Raw genomic sequence first — 18,486 nt, forward strand, 5'->3', positions numbered from 1 at the left:
CAGAACAAAGGCAGACTGGGTGGTCTCGATGCAATATGACGGCCTTATTGTCTCCAGAGCGTCGTTGGAATTTACCCCTTCCCCCAGGCGGCATCGTTCTATATGATGCGAGATGCCCTCAACATAAAATAGAGCGCCACATATTGTAGGAGTTACAAGTGTACACCGAACATTGTTCAGGTATGGTATTAGGTATAAAATTTAGAACACGTACGGGGCACTAACAAACATATTTTCTCTAATTCTATCGTACAAATGAAACTTATTTTAAAGTATCCAAAGTGAGAAACAGCATTTCAGCTAAACTTAAAGGCTACATACTACTCCTTCAGGAAGAAAATAGTTGCAGTTGAATATTCAATCCGAAAACAATCCGAATATTGTGTGGACATTTCTATATTATTGTGGTGTCAGTGCCACATGCTACAGGCTACAGCAGCGACGTATCTGAGAGTTTGGAGGCTGAAACTCAGGAACTTTACATATAAATAATTTCTTATTATATATGTTTATGTCCGCCTCTATGGTGTAGAGGTTTGCGTGATTAGCTGCCACTCCCTGAGGCCCGGGTTCGGTCCCCGGCTCTGCCATGAAATTTTAAAAGTGGTACTAGAACGGGGTCCACTCAGCCTCGGGAGGTCAACTGAGTAGAAAAAGGGGGTGTTCGATTCCCATCTCAGTCATCCTTAAGTGGCTTTTCGTGGTTTCCGACTTCTCCTCCAGGCAAATTCCGGAATGGTAATTAATTTAAGCAACGGCCGATTCCTTCCCTCTTCCTTGTCTGTCCCTTCCAATCTTATCATAACCAACACAAGGCCACTGTTCAGCATAGCAGATGCGGCCTCCAGGACGAGGTGCTGGTCCTCCTTCCCAGTTGTATCCCACGACCAAAGTATCACGCTCCAGGACACTGCCCCTGAGGCGGTAGAGGTGGGATCCCTCGCTGAGTCCGAGGGATAAACCAATTCTGGAGTGTAAACATATTAAGAAAGAATGAACCATGTTTACTCATTCAAGAAAAGTAGCGAAATGTGATTATATTTACATTTTACAGACAACTAGCAAATGTACCTGTACTGCGCTACAGTATTCTATATTGTATACGGAATCCTCTTAGCGCTGTCCGAGAAACAAAACAGGGATGACGCCATTCGTTGTTTCCAAAGTAAGATAGGCATTGGGGAAATTTTTAGGATATTGGCGGGCCACATTTCCTACTGCCAACGGCTGGCTTACTTGGCAAATGCCAGTCACAATCAAGTTGGAGAGATTTGATTACCCAGCGCCATCTAACGTATCAACAATCGAGGCATGATAATACGTCATAGGACCAAAGTTGTAGATCTCCAAATTGAACAGCGATTGTGCTCTCTGTTTTGTAATACGACTTACCGTTTAGCCACCAATTACCCCGAAATGGAGGTCTGCACCGTCATTAAAATGCAACTATACTTTGATATTTTCCGGAGCCAAAAGTTATACATTTGAACAGCTTGGAATTCTTGCTCAAAGAAAAGTGTGTCCAGGTTTTGGGATGACCACTGGCATACATACAGAATAATTAAAGAAGAAAGTAATACAGTTAAGAAAGATGGAATTAATAGAAAATTGGATTATAACTGAGGACAGCCGGTCAGGACAAATATGTAAATACCAAGTGGATGTATTGCAAAATAAAATGTCCCTCAAAACATTGTGACGGTATGAGTTACGGATATAAGAACGCGGTAATAGAGGAGAAATTTAGGCGCAGGGATTCTTAAGCAAACAGATAAGAAGATAACATATGGCGTTATTAAAGTTTAAAGAGGCAATGCAGAAACAAGAAATTAAAGCAGAAAAGAGAAGTTGAAGAAGAAATACAGTAAAAATTATAGCAAATGCCAGGAAACAACTAACGATGTTCAATGACGGGCTTCACTCCGCGGTACTGTTCAAATATTAACAGCGCCCCTTAGTGCTATTCGAGAACGACTGTAACCTCCAACGGTATTCCGCCAATATCCCGCAGAATGGCCGATTGACGTGTCTCTTGCTCTCTACTCAAGAAAACACCACGAGTTTACAGGAATGGTGACGAAAATGGCAACACGCTACTTCCCTGCTGGCAAGCTGTCAGAGACGTTGCCATGGCAACCTGTAGGTTCATTGTTGGTCTGTCGGTCACTGAATGCAGAGCATGAGACCGCAAGAAAATAAGAGTAGCAATTTTCTCCGTCATTTGAAGAGTAAGCGAAATTATATACATAATAAAAGTTGGTTATAATGAAGGGATGCTTCACACATGGTACACGAATTTTACAGAAAATGAGAAAAAATGGAAGAAAACAGTTCTGGTTTTCCTTTAAACACCCCGTCTATTCAGAGATTCTTAAATTATATGCATATCAATACATAACCCGGATATACTCTAAATATGAAGTTTGGGTCAAGATCTATCCATCCGTTTCACCGTGATGGTGGAACAAACGGATACGAAAAATAAAAACCACCTATTCAGTCTTACGTTGACCTAAACCGGATAAATATCCGAAGAACTGGCAAAACAAACGAAGTTACAGACAGCGAACCCCCTGCAACTTTATTTATACAGACTAATGTAATTGAAAAAACTGGAAAATATGATAATGTAACTCCACAGAACATTAAAAAATTGTCTCATACATTACTGAAAAGTCAACAACGGTTAAAACAAGATTTAAAAAACTACCTCTTATTTCCTTGCTCAAGTTCACTGTCTTATTGCGGGTGACAGTAATCCTAGTAATCCAAACGCTACTTCTGAACACTGATTGCTGTCGTGAAATATAATATTATAACTCGAATTTGGAGACATTCCCTGGGTAATTGCCGTTCTATTACATCTGCACTTACATGTGATAGCCATGATAGCCGAGTGGTATCGTCACTGGGTGACCGCAGCTCGAATCCCGATCAGTGCATGTCGATTTTTTGAAGTGAAAAGTGGTGTCCTTGTGGACTAGATTCCACGTAAAACAGGAGGTCCCCCAGCCATGAGCATGACATCAATACTCGCGTAAAATTACAAGCTTTACTTTTACAGTAAACAGTGCTCTCGATAAATTTCGATCCACGACCTTTCGTATTTTAGTCTGTGTATAATGCGACTTTATTACTTTTGCCTGTAAATATGTAATTCGCTATGTGGCGAGCACCTCAGATGTACCAAAATAAATAAAATGTGTGGTACTGTTCTCTAGCGCGCAGTATAGTCTTCCTTCGATTATTTTCCCATGTGAATTGGAGGCCGGAACTCCTAGTTTTGTGATACCGAGCTTTAGAGTGCAGAATCGGTGAGGAAGTATTGGTTCTGCTTACCTCAGCATGGTGAAGTCTGAAAGCTTTGATGGCGATGATGCCGGGAGGTGTATGTTTGGTGTGGACAAAGCTGAATATCGATTGCTCCTGGAGTAATAGTTACCTGATCAGTACGTGTTGTCAGTAGATGGATTTGAGGGGTTCACACGGCCGGGTTTCGTAATAAAAAATCTCGTTTGAAAAAGGCCTACCGAAAATTTAAATGATCGAATGAGCTGGCTGCACAGTTGGGGCTGTGTAGCTGTTAGATTACATTCGGGAGGTAGTGGTTTGAATCCCACATGCCTCTGTGGATCGGTGAAAGTGTCGGCCACCGGATCCCAAGATAGTGGGTTCAGTTCCGGAAGAGGTAGTCGGATTTTTGAAGGGCGGAAGAAAGTCTATTCAACACTCCATATCGCAAGATGTTGGCATGTAAAAGATCCCTAATGACACATTTGGTGTTTAGCCGACAAGATTCATTAAATCTCAGCCACAGACGCCCAAGAGAGTTTCAGTTTACTCGGTCTGCTATCTAGTAGGCCAAGAGTAAAACGAAACGTCGAAATTGACGAGCAGACAGCCAGATGGTGTAAAATTAAAATATCTGCACACAGTAACTGAGGCCATACGATTATTATTATTATTATTATTATTATTATTATTATTATTATTATTATTATTATTATTATTATTCCACCATCAGCACCCCTGAAGATGGTGATTTCGCAACCTCACACCAGGCAAATTCTAGGGCTGTACCTTATATAAAGCCACGGTAGATTTCTTCCCACTCGTAGCCTTTTCCTCTTTTATGATCAGCAAGTCACGTGTATTGGGAGCTTTCAACGCGTTATGGTAGACCTTCCTCAGCAACTGACTTCCGGAACAGAAATACAAGAACACAAGATATCGTGCCCATATTCTTCAGTAAGAATTATGATAAGCATCGTCATCATCATCATCAAAATCTGTATTTCAGTGAAGAATGTTCACGACGTACCATGTAACAAGTTTGAATAGTTCCCTCCACTGCACATATATTCAGCTTCATAACTTAAGTGTCTGAACGTTCTGTTAGCTCTCGTTTTACCTTCTGTATCCATCGCACTGGACATCTTCCTTGAGATATTTGGCCTTCAACTGTTCTCTGAATGCTTTGATTTAGGTTTTCTTATTGCCGAGATAGTATACGATCAAAGAATTATGGAATTTTCGGGTGAATAAAATGAAGGATAGAATTTTCTTCAAATAGAGTTCACTGATAATTGACTCATTAGTTCATTTCTTCCACACGAGAATCTCAGCATTCTCCTTTACTACCACATTCCAAGAATAGACATTATTTTCCCAACTTCTAATATTTTTTATTTCTGGAATATGAAGGAAAACTTTAAAAAACTAGGGTCTTCAAAAGCATCTGCTTATCGCACGATTCTTTCAGATGACTGTCAACATTGATACAAGATCTCTCGCTCATGAAATTCATTGCTCACCTTTCTTTAAATGTCCCTATGATTTACCCCATTTAAGAGAATGTTATTTCATTAGAAGAAAACACAGAAAGCACTCATACATGACGGAAGAGCCGATACTGATTAGGTGAGACCTACGACTAGAAGGGAGCCGAGGTTAGTGTAAGGCACGGGTGTCAAAGTTTGCCCGCCGTAAGCGCAGTGCTAGTGCTAGAAATACTTGTGCTCGCGAGCACAAGTCTCTTCTCCTCAGTCGGCTTGTACTTACCCACGTTGCTGTCTCAGCGCTGTGCACACCTACCGACGATAGGCCCCAGTTACCTATTTCGGTCTACAAGTAATGGTTGAAACATACAGCTACATAGGCTTTGGCGTAAGGATTGACACAGTAATTTTGTTAGTGTGTGTTTGTGTACTTCTATCATTGCCTATTTTCTTTTGTGTAAGTTTACTTTTGCCACAAAATCTTTATAGTATTGTCCTAGTATTCGGTACTATTCTGCTTCATAATTTTTCACGGATGAGTTGAGCATGTTAAATCCCTTAAAACAAAGCCTTTTATTTTGTACTTCAATCAGTCGGCTTGTACTTTTAATGCAATTACTTTTGTATTTTCCTGTATACCGTGACTACAAAGCATGTTGTTTCGCTCATTTTATACAAACGTCGTGATTTACATATTTAATTATGTACGTCCTTTTATGAAAGAGTATATGACGTTTATTGTACGGAGTACCGCGGTTATGAACGTGAAATATACACCCCTCCAGTCTTGCGCTATCTGATAACGTCCTGGTCTAGCGCTCGTAACAGCTGTTTCTCGTGCACGCAGAGCTGTCACTCAACTCGTACCTTGGCATGCCTTCTGTAAGGTAAACTAGTAATGTGAAGAGACATGCTTCGCTCAGTCTTGTCAGATGAACTGAGGAGCTGGGCGATATGGGACGTAAATACGGTCAGAAAAGCCACCAATACATTTGACGAATTCTCACTCTGTCCTTGTGACACACTAATATTTGAATCCGGGCAGAATGCTCCAGATGGTAGAGCGCTAGCGTTATAAGGTCAGGTTGGTGGGTTTGATCCCGGTTGTATTTGAAGGTACTCAAAAGTATCAGCCTTGTGTCGATAGATTTACTGGCACGTAAAGAACTCCTATGAGATAACATTCCGGAAACATGGCGTCTCCTAAAACCGTGGAAGTTCTTAGCGGGCTGTAGAACAAATATTTCTCTTCTTCATTTCCTTCCTTTCTTTTACTGTTTGTTTTACGTTGCACAGATAGGTCTTATGGGGACGATGGGATAGAAAAGGCCTAGGAATGGGACGGAAGCGGCCGTGGCCTTAACTAAGGTACAGCCCCAGCATTTGCCTGGTGTGAAAATGGGGAAACCACGGAAAACCCTCTTCAGGGCTGCCGACAGTGGGGTTCGAAAGCACTATCTGCCGGATGCAAGCTCACAGCTTCGTGCTCCTAACCGCATGGCCAACTCGCCTGGTCCTCTTATTCTTATTCTTCTTCATAGAGGGTCCTTTGTATTACGAACGTTCATTTCACAGTTTCATGAAATATTTATTCCAATTAGTGAGTACAGTAGTCCATTCAGCAACACACCATTGGAAATCGGGGCAGAAAGCCAGCTATTGATCGTACTAAAACCATTACCTCATTATGAGGCGATTGCCACTTGCTGCTATACAGTCGTTTTATATCGCGGCTTCTGACCAGCTGCTGAAGGAAAGTGTTGAATGATTTATGCCTCCATCTAATTACAAAGAAACTTATGTTTATTATTTCAGTATATCATAATGCTCAAAGTCAGCTCTGTCTTCGTGACATGTATTTTAAAAATTAATGTCATGTTTTGTCGGTCTGATTGCATAGTGGCATTGCAACTGAGTTCACATTCCTTCAAGGGCTCACAAATTTTGTGTATGGTGGGAGCGCGTCCCCAGCCGAATCCGCCATGTCTTCTAATTACCTTTATTAAATCCTCAGGATCATGATATTTGAGGGCATTTGAACTTTTTATCCTTCGCTGCCATCTGCCAAATGTTTTGCTTGTATGAGCGATGTCTTGTTTGCACAATTGTGCAGTGTAGGAGCTTGTTCATGTTCCCTTTTCCCGGGTACATCTACTAAAATCATGTGCTATTCAAAGCTCCCTTCTCTGCGTCCTATGATATAACCAAAGAATTGGTGAATTCTTTGTTGGGCCATTGAAGAGAACCTGATACTGATGCTCAACTCCTTCAGAATCGAATCGTTGCTACGAAATGGTGTTCAAGAATTCAAAGCATTCTTTTTCAGCATCGTATTTCAAATGAGTTGAACTGATCGTATCTGAAGCTCGCAAGATCCATGTTTTATCACCCAATGCAGGGCCTCTCAAACGTCCAAAATCTCACGCGTGCAAATCGAGGCGCAAGAGCTCCGTGCACTGTGCGTCGGTCCCGCTCGGCTTGGCTCGGACCAACGCTTCGTCTCTGGGCTACTCGGCTAAGCTCGGCTCAACTCGGCGCAACTCAGCTCGGATTTGGAGCGCTACGTTGCAAGTGAGGAAGAGGGAGACAGAGGGAGCGAGCGAGACAGGTGTGGGGAAAAAGAGAGTAAGCGCTATTGCTCCAAATCGAGGAGTGTGGGGTCTGCACTCTGGTCAACCAAGCGAAGTTGTCTTTTGCACCGTGCACAGTGCATGCACCAGGGGCATGCACACTGAGAGACCCTGTCGTAAAGGAAGACTACGAAAATAAGTTTGAACTAGTCGCATCTTTGACTTGACTGAAATGGAGCGATCCTTCCAAATATTAGATACTGTAGTTGAGGCTTAGTCCCTACGAAAGCAACCTATCTAATTCTCCCCTTTATATTTTCTAATCACTGAGTTGCGTTCTGCCTCGCCAGTCAATATAGTGTAGGGAACCTGCTTGCCGATACGACATCTTGCAATTATCTTTTTTCTCGCAACTTGGCATTATTTGGCAAATTGTAAATAAAGCATTCTGTGGCATTTCTTTTCGTGATTTGTGCGAGATTATTAGATAATGCCAACAGTCGTATTTCCGTATTGTGAAAGTCACTACTGGTACATTTGGGAGTGTAATTAACGAATATTTTATCTGGACAATACCCCCAAACCCCATGGCACTACAGCCCTTGAAGGGCCTTGGCCTACCAAGCGACCGCTGCTCAGCCCGAAGGCCTGCAGATTACAAGGTATCGTGTGGTCAGCACGACGAATCCTCTCGACCATTATTCTTGGCTTTCGAGACCGGGGCCGCTATCTCACCGTCAGATAGCTCCTCAATTCTAATCACGTAGGCTGAGTGTACTTCGAACCAGCCCTCAGGTCCAGGTAAAAATCCCTGAACTGGCCGGGAATCGAACCCGGGGCCTCCGGGTGAGAGGCAGGCACGCTACCCCTACACCACGGGCCGGAATATAGTAGCAGCATATTCCAATTATATATTTAACAACGTATTTGATGTAAGAAGACTAATGGAACAGTTTCATAACAGTCCAGTTCCTACACAGATGTTAATTGCGTTGTCTGAGAAGGAAGAAAGAAAATCTGCAAGAACTCCTTCGTAAAGAAGAAAAAGTCATCTGCTCTACAAAGCTACCGTGAAATTATACGAGGAATTGAAGAAGTAAGATCAATTGGAAGATGTGAACCTCAGTGGTACAGCAATCATATTTAAATGTTGCTAAATTGCTGAGGGTAAGAAATTACTTTAATCTTGTTTCTATGATAAGTTTCGGAAAAAATTAAAATAAGGCGAAATTGAAGAAAAGGCTCTACCCGGGTAAAGTGGTCAAAAGTGCCCCCGCGTTTAATGCTGTCTGAGTATTTGAATACTGCTTGAAACACACGCAAGAAAATATGACCGAGCTCGATAGCTGCAGTCGCTTAAGTGCGGCCAGTATCCAGTATTCGGGAGATAGTAGGTTCGAACCCCACTGTCGGCAGCCCTGAAGATGGTTTTCCGTGGTTTCCCATTTTCACACCAGGCAAATGCTGGGGCTGTACCTTAATTAAGGCCACGGCCGCTTCCTTCCCACTCCCAGCCCTTTCCTGTCCCACCGTCGCCATAAGACCTATCTGTGTCGGTGCGACGTAAAGCAACTAGCATACAAGAAAAGATGATTTTCAAGTAGACCCCTCGTCCGACGCCCCAATTTTCAAACGATATGATTATTGCGAAAAACAGTTCTCTATGCTCTATGCGCGGTAGAAAAAATTATCACATATAAAGATGTAAGTGCTCTATGCTCCTGATTTTTAAAGTACTTTTGGAGTGGTACTGAGAAAACTATCAGATACTAACATAACATTTGTATCGGGCTATTTATCACGTAACTACGTGGAAATGTTACATACATAAATGAATGAAATGAATAGTGTACCTAATAACATTCAAGTTCAGATATAAAACATTGCATTTTGGTGAGAAATGTGAACAATTTTAAGCAATTAAATAATTAAAAATACAATAATTACTTTTATTTCGAAAAATTTTCAACATATTACCTTAAAATAACATACATACATACATACATACATACATGTCTGTCTGTTAGGTCAACAGCCCAGAGGCTGGTTGGATCGTCAAATAGCACCACCAAAGGTTATGCGGTTATAAGAAAACCCCAAAAACCAATGGCAGCACCAAAATGAGTCGTACTAGGCAAGATGAGGAGTGAGGTAGTTTGCCATTGCTTTCCTCACTGGGTCAGAAAGTACTATTGCAGCACGACTGACCCTGTGAGCAGCACCTTTCATAACACTCAGATGAACTAGTCGTGCTCTGAATGTCATTACTCAGCACTACCCATACCCCAGCAATTTCCATATTGTCACAGCCATGGATGAGACTGGGACTTCGGTGGAAGCTACACTTTGCTCTGGCCTGTGCCAAGAGATGGATGCAAAAGTACTGCATCCATCAAGAAATGGCAGCATACATACATACATACATACATACATACATACAATGTATACACGTACTCTATTTCCGCAAAATACTTCCGTATCGGTTAATTAACACAAAACACTTAAATAATTATAATATCGTCCCTGTTCTGCCAAAACGGCGAACGTTACAATGCTATTCCTATCCATTATTTCCCTTAAGACTGGTCACGCCTTCCAGCCACATATTGATATTGAGTCCATCAGAACAATTTCTGTTGAGTTCATTTTCCTATGTGCGTGTGTAAAGAAAAATGAACCTTATTGTGCCATACTGAAGGAATGTATGTTTGCATGACATTTACCCACTCCTAGAGTGTGATGTGTTTAAGGTTCATTTTCCTTTACACACGCGCATAGGAAAATGAACTCAACGAAAATTGTTCTGATGGATCGCATATCAATATATAGATGGAAGGCGTGACCAGTCTTAAGGGAAATAATGGATAGGAAGAGCATTGTAACATTCGCTGTTTTGGCAGAACAGGGACGATATAAGTCGTTTTCCTACTATATTTCCAATTTTAATGTTGAAACAAAGATTTATTTTTGTTCTACATATGCTAATATATTTAAACAATATACAACTAGCAATCTTTCTAGATTATTTAACGGGGAAATCGGCCTAAATCTGCGTCGATCTATTTTCCTTGCTGAACAAATGTAATTATAATAAATTGTATGTATACAGTCGAAATCGGTTATAGCGACACCGAAGGGACCGTCACTCAACGGTCCTTATAGCCGATAGTCGCTCGAACCGGTTTCTTGTATTGTTGCAAAAAATAGTATATCTGTAAATTTTAGGTTGCATACTTACGTGGTTATTAAACAGAATTAAGTTAAAACTTCAAAACCCGTGACTTAAATAAATGCTGTATTTATAGAACAGTATTTGTGGAATTGTACCGCAAGGAATGTCATTGGCTTTCACTTGAAAGATTAGGTCCATTAATCGGTACATTATTTGTTCCTTGCTACTTAAACCACCTAATTTAGGATTCTTCAATCTCTTTGTGCTCAGATATTGTGGCATTGATTTTTAAATACTTTCCTTCAAAAATAGACTGGATTTTCTCTCTGGCCTTCGAAACTGTAGAAATAATTCAGTGTGATACACACAAATCCTTTGCGATGCTGTCGTTTGTATCCCAATTTTCTAGTCGCAATATTATGTGTGGATATTCTACAATATCAAACACTTTCCTTTTACTTTGCGACGTCTTTACAGTGGTGCTTGCTTTGAACATTAACAGACAGAGTGATTTAAAATTTACAGTAATAAGTGTTACATTGTTGTCAGCAATCTCCAAACACGTAACAAAAAAATTAGCATAGGACGTTATAGCCGATACATTTCTCCGAAAATGCGATAAAAATACGTCGTTTTAGACGGTATGTCGTAACAATTGACGTCGTACTAAGCGAGTTTTTAAATACAGTGTTCATATAGGATTTGGATGGCACCGCTAGATTTCACCGTTATATATAGTACGTCATTAAAGGCGAAGTCGCAGTATTTTATAACTAATAATACTTAAATCCGGGACGAGAAAGAAATAATCATAAATAATATTACTACTACTAACAATGCTTTCATTCCCCACCCTGAAGGGTTGGGGCGGGCCACCTAGAGGGTAACGCCGTCTCTCTGGCCAAGTGATGCGGGCAGGTTGGGGAGATGTGATGGAAGAAGGAGTTGGGTAAAGGATGTGAAGAAGTGGGAGATGGGATAGGAATTATGTCTATGCCTAGGGATTGAACAAACGCTTTATTTAATTCATAAGTACATAGTAAAGCACATAGATGATTTACGGAAGGGTGTGAGGGAAAAGGTGTTGTTCAAGGGGGAGAGATGAAGTTTGGAAGGAAGTGCCGGGGTAAAGGTGCAAGGTGAGGAGATGGAGGGTGGCTGTCATATGATTGAGGGAAGCGATGAGAAAACGAAAAATAATGTTAATATTTTATTGTTAAATATTAATTTAGGTATTGTCAAGAGGATAGTGGAGATAATAGAATCGATTTTGTTATTTCATAAAGAAATACGGTTTTGCGAGCTTGCTTTTAACACACATTCAGTTTTAATTGTACTGTTATTTAGTGTGTTTATTTTACGATTGTTCCATATTTCTAAATATTTTTACATTAAACCACGTTTTATGCAATATCCTTGAGAAAGGAACTTATCGTGTGAGCGTTTAGCATTATTTTGATTAACAGGCGAATACAGTAGGTGTAGCGCATATCTAGTCTGAAAGTCTATAGAATACAGTACCCTTTGTAAAGGATTCAAACTGTACCTTCCGAAATGGCATTAATTTTTATGAATACAATTGTTTTGAATCCGATTGCTCCCTTTCTGTGTCCATTGATCGTCATATATATATATAAATTTTAATCGAGCGCGTGTACTGACTTACTGTGAAGTAAGGGAATTGTTGCCGTGTACAAGGACTCATACACAGTTGAACTGCGACTACAGTATCACCTTTAAGAGTATTTGTAGGATTGTTTGCTAGTAGATCCACCTACCTTTGTTAGTGTGCTGCTCGCGACCAATTATCGTGTCGAGAGCACGCTAATGAGAAGGGAGCCTTCTAACAAACTCTCCTGTACAACTAGAGCCTTACTTTATTGAGCCACGCTGTACCGAGCCGCGTTAATCTCTGGTTTATCCATCCATACTACTGTGTTGGTCTCGAAACAAGTCACAACCTTCAATTAGTGGAATTAAAGCCATGTCTCTTGGATCATATCTTGAACGATTTGGTTTGAATGTAGATACAACAGCTAATGCAGCATGCAGATTTCATACTAAATCACCGTTTTTCAATATTTTGATACATGCGTGGTTGAAAATATAGGAAAAATTCAGGCTTCAAGTTAATTTTGCCCATTGTCTGATTTCTTTGATACCCTTTCCATTATCAGTCTAGTCTATCATACCCTTACGTATTTACACTGAAATTACCATCTTTACAAATTTAATATTTATAGTACAATAACACTAATGTTCACCTACCACGCGAGTTGGCCATGCAGTTAGGGGTGTGTAGCTGTGAGCTTGCATACGGAAGATAGTGGGTTCGAGCCCCACCGTCGGCAGCCTTAAGGTGGTTTCCTATTTCCTATTTTAATACCAGGCAAATTCTGGGATTGTACCTTAAGTAGGCCACGGTCGATTCCTTCCCACTCCTAGTCCTTTCCTACCCACATCGTCTGTGTCAGTGCGACGTAAAGCAAATTATAAAAAATATAAGAAATGTATACAATGAATATCAGTCTCACACTGTGTTTCTAAACCAAAGTCTGCCTTAAGAGTACATGAAAGAATTAGGATGAAAAACTTACGTGTTTCGATTTCACGATACGGTGATTTTTTTATATTCAGAGTGTAAAGCTAATTACATTAATAGCAAGACCGTGGGTAAAAAGTAACTAACAGGACAGAATGCTCAGACTGAAGAATACTGAACCCAAAATGATTAGGTTCGATGCCGGTTCGGTCCTATGATATTCGAATGTGCATAAACATATGTCTCATGTCAGTACTGGCACGTAAAAGGACTCCTGCAGAAAATAATTCAGGCTCTTCAATGTTTCTGAAAACCGTAAAAGAATGCAGAAGGGCGTAAACCCATTAATATTATTCGAACTTCAATAGAGGTATTATGATGGCACCAGAGCTTAGTATATTTACGTCTTACCTGCGTGGAGACTCAGCAGTCACAATGTTACGATTTAACATGAGGAATAGCGCAAGTTAAACAGTACTTGAACTGTATTCTTCCTCCGGAAATACACAGAGTTCCAAGTATCTCTTCCTCTTTAAATTGCCCTGCAGTCTTCTGCCTTTGTGATACTGCCTAACGAGAGAAAGAACAAGCCTAGAATTTTTTTAATGTAACTTTCATCTCTGCCATGTATTTTAGCTAAATGACGTAACATGTCCCATGTTTAAATGAGAGGAAAATTTAATGTCTACCTATTTTATACTTCACCAGGTCATACCTCGAGCGATTTATATTTCTATTTCCCATAAGCTGTAGGAACATTATAGTCATCATTCTATTATATTTTCTGTGTGTGTGTGTGTATATATATATATAATGAAAAATTGCGGTGTATGATAGTCTGTAATTGTGTGTTTGCCTGCTATTCAGAGGACTGAAAAGAAAGGAGATGCGACGTATTCTTCAAACGATATGAAAAAATGAGGAAAACCACCTCAAAGAGTGCTAATCAAATCTCACATACGTTTTGTGTACGTTCACTGTGTCTAGTACTGTGCTCCAATGAACGGCAATCAGAGTTGAGAAGTGATTCAGTAAAAGTAATCCAATTACTTTTAACGATTACGTTATTTGTTTACCTGTAACAGTTACTTTAAAAGAACATTTTTACTTGTAACTTTCTTGAAATAAAATTGTAATAGTTACTTTCTAGTAATCATTACATTTCAATTATTGGCATACACCCCACGTACCGAGCAAGTGGATGCAAGGTTAGGGACGCGAAACTGTGAGCTTGCATTCGGGAGATAGTGGGTTCTAATCCCAATCTCGGTAGCCCTGAAGATGGTTTTCCGTGGTTTCCCATTCTCACACAAGGAAAATTCCACAGCCGCTTCCCCCCCATTCCCAGCTTTTTTCTATCCCATCGTCGTCGTAAGACCTATCTCTGTCCATACGGCGTAAAGCAAATTGAAAAGAAAACGCTTTCCATGTTTTAGTAACTGGTCAAAATACGGTTCCGTAATTATAAACGTATTCTACGTCAAGGAATTTCCTACCATTCAATCAAGAATTTGAAGAAAACCTCGTGGTATGTAAAATAACAATTACGTTTGGAAATTCAAACTCTATACAATATATTGTCAGCTTATCTCTGAAAGTACAGATATTTATGTCCGGCCCCACGGTGTAGGGGGCAACGCGTCCGCCTGTCAACCGGCGGCCCGGGTTCGATTACCGGCCGAGTCAGGGAACTGAGTGTTTGTGTCGTCCTTAACATTCCTTGCCTCACGTTCAACACTCTACACTTTCGCAATTTCACTTACACGCAGGTTGCAATCATATGGTGCAAGCAGTTACAAAAGATCTACAGAGGTCGACGCCACGAACAAATGTCAGTTTTAAAACACATATTTATACGTTTCAGCTATTTAGTCGATACTAGATTAATAATAATAATAATAATAATAATAATAATAATAATAATAATAATTTGGCGGGTGGCCTCGTGCAGGTCTTTCAGTTTGACACCGTAGAGGCTACCTGCGCCTCCATGAGGATGGGGTCCTACCTACGATGATTTCTCATTATGAAGACGGTATAAGCACCCAGCACCTGAGCCGTCGGAAGTAACCAATGAGAGTTAAAATCCCCGACAAAGCCGGGAATCGAGCTCGGGACTTCGTGGATCAAAGGCAGCATGATAACCATTTAGCCATGGAGTCGGCAGGTCACTAGTAACTCAGCATACCTACATTCTTCTCTCATATTTGCAGAATTGTAATGTGGAGGGGATGGTATGGTGTGTTCTAGCAGGAGAGCGCTTTAAGGTCTCACCTCTGTAGCAAACCGTAATGGTGACAGTTGCCAGTCCTAGCCACAATCAATTTGAGAAAAATACTTACACCGATATAGGCACTAGAGCCGCGCAGATTTTGGAAATAGTAATATGCAATACACATTATTGCACGTTCATGTCATGTGTTACAATTCTAAATCCAAAACAAATACGATGGCGCAGACTCTGTAATAACAACGAAGACCGGGCGAGTTGACCGTGCGGTTATGGGCGCGCAACTGTGAGCTTGCATCCGGCTGATAGTGAGTTTAAATCCCACTGTCAGCAGCCCTGAAGATGGTTTCCCGTGGTTTCCCACCAGACAAGTGCTGGGGCTGTACCTTAATTAAGGCCACGGCCGCTTCCTTCCCACTCCTAGCCCTTTCTTATCCCATCGTCGCCATAAGACGTATCTGTGTCGGTGCGACGTAGAACGAATTGCAAAACAAACAAAAAACAAAAAAAACCGAAATGTATTATCCAGACCTAGACATAGGTGACCTAATCATTGTCCCATCCAAGCTCTTCGCCACTGATCAGGCATCCTGAGCCGGATAGCACTTGCGGTGTGGTGGCCAGTTCCCATCCTAATGGTGAACACCTCCAATATTGGTTAACTTCGGAGATCTCACAGTACCTGTTCTTTTTTAATATGACTACACCGTTTGCTAGATTCCACGATAACTCAAATTATGACGGACTCAAATTACAGAAAGGAGAGCGCTGAACCTCAGGTAACACAATAATTCAGATTGTGATTTCCGCTATTTTTCCCACTTCAGTTCCTTCCCTTGTAGGTGGGAGTGGTAGAATACATTTACCTGCCGTAAAATACGATTAAAGGGAGTAATTCAAGAGGCTAAGATCTTGGGAGCGTGGTTTATCAATCATAGGACCCCTAGCTGAGTCTAACGTTCCTTCCCATTATTTCTGTTAAGTTTCTCACTTTTCTATTTCCGATACGACCTCCCTTGGTCAACTCTTGTTCTCTTCCAACCCTGACGGTATAAGATTTAGGGGCACCTTTCATGTTCAAGCCCTTCGCGGTGCTCTCCCTTTTCTTTCACCAACACTTCTTATTCTTTTTTTCCTACCGCTGTTTCCCACACCTGTGGGGTCGCGGGTGCAAACTGCGTCACACATATACACGTGGATTTGGCCCTGTTTTACAGCCGGATACCCTTCCTGACGCCAACCCTTTATGGAGGGATGTAAGCACTATTGCGTGTATATGTGGTGGTAGGTAGTGTTGTATGTTGTCTGAATATGATGAGCAGAGTGTTGGGACGGACACATACATTCAGTCCCCAAGCCAGAAGAATTAATTGAAAGCGATTAAAATCTCCGACCCGTCCGAGAATCGAACCCGGGACCCTTTGAACCGGAGGCCAGTACTCTGACGATTCATCCAACGATTCGAACTTCTTTCGCCAACACTCTCATTCCTCAAACTTCCGGGACTCTTTACATGTTTTCCTCTTATTAGTGTGAAGAGAGGATAATTACCTAGTAGTACTTCCTCGCCAGAACCAACACTACTACCACCACTACTTCAGTTCCTGCATAATGCCAGAATAATAAATACCTATGCAATAGGTTATGTATTCAAAGGATTTTCATAAGATAAAAGAAGCGTACAAATATGTGCAAGTATACAGCAAAATTTAAAATAGATTTCTTATAATAGGAATTTCGCTAACCGTAGTCTATGTATTTATAAATGCCAGCCCCGTGGTGTAGGGGTAGCGTGCTTGCTTCTCACCCGGAGGTACCGGGTTCGATTCCCGGCCAGGTCAGGGATTTTGCCTGGACCTGAGGGCTGGTTCGAGGTCCACTCAGCCTACGTTATTAGAATTGAGGAGCTATCTGACGGTGAGATAGCGGCCCTGGTCTAGAAAGCCAAGAATAACGACCGAGAGGATTCGTCGTGCTGACCATACGACACCCCGTAATCTGCAGGCCTTCGGGCTGAGCAGCGGTCGCTTGGTAGCCCAAGGCCCTTCAAGGGCTGTAGTGCAATGGCGTTTATGCCGGATTTAATTGTAATATTACGAATGTATCACAATTTTGTTAGCAAATGTGGAAACAGCGATAATATCCTTTTCCAGTCGGTATCTATACAAAAGAAGGCATTCATTTACTTGAGCTGATAATACCCGGGAGAATAAATTACACGTGTTACTGGTCCCGTAATGAGGACTCTCGCTCTCTTTATGACCATCGTCAAGCGATGTTGTTGTCACCAACACGAGCACCGTTAATTGGTGTACTCTTTTTGATTGGATACGCTGCATTATTCAGCAGGCAAGCTACCTTGCTGTGTTTCACTCGCCTACAGTGAAACTAGCGTGGTTGTGTGACATTGCTTATAAGCTAAGCTGACTGTCAGTATGCTGCAGCAGCTGTACAGGATACTGGCCGAGACTGGAGCATATATTCTAATTTTGTGTACTTAGTCATTATTTCCGTTAATGCGACAGGGTGCTATGTGTTAGAAAAGATTATACCATTATTCCAGAGAAAAGAATATTTTTAACAAGGGGAGTAAGTCAGTCTGTTATTAATTCATATTTAGTTTCAGCTCCTTCCCCATGAAGGTAATGCCTGTTAAGTCATCAGCCTTGAGGTTGGATATATCCTCGAATAACAGGCCAGAGCAATGTGTAGCTTCCACCGAAGTCCCAGTCTCATCCATGGCTGTGACAGTATGGAAGCTGCTGGGGTATGGGTGGTGCTGAGTAATGACATTTGAAGCACAACTAGTGTCTGAGTGTTATGAATGGTGCTGCTCATGGGATCAGTCGTGTTGCAGTAGCACTTTCTGGTCCAATGAGCAATGGCAAAATACCTCCACCTCGTCTTGCCTCTTACGCCTTATTTTGGCTCTGCCATTTTTTTTTTGGTCTACCTATAAGTGCATAGCTTTTGGTGGTACTATTTGAGGATCCAATCAGCCTCTGGGCTGAAGACCTAACAAATAGGCTTTGCGAGGCAGTGTTGCTAAATATACACGTAGCTTAAGACCGGCTTGAAGGCACCAATCGAAGGAGAAACTCCACCAGGGGAGCGATTTGAACACGGACCTCCGAGCTGACAGAATCACGCCACAACAAATACATTACGGTGACACTGGCTGAAACGCACTGTAT

The sequence above is a fragment of the Anabrus simplex genome, chromosome 1 (genome assembly GCF_040414725.1).
Source record: "Anabrus simplex isolate iqAnaSimp1 chromosome 1, ASM4041472v1, whole genome shotgun sequence".
Taxonomy (NCBI): Eukaryota; Metazoa; Arthropoda; class Insecta; order Orthoptera; family Tettigoniidae; genus Anabrus; species Anabrus simplex.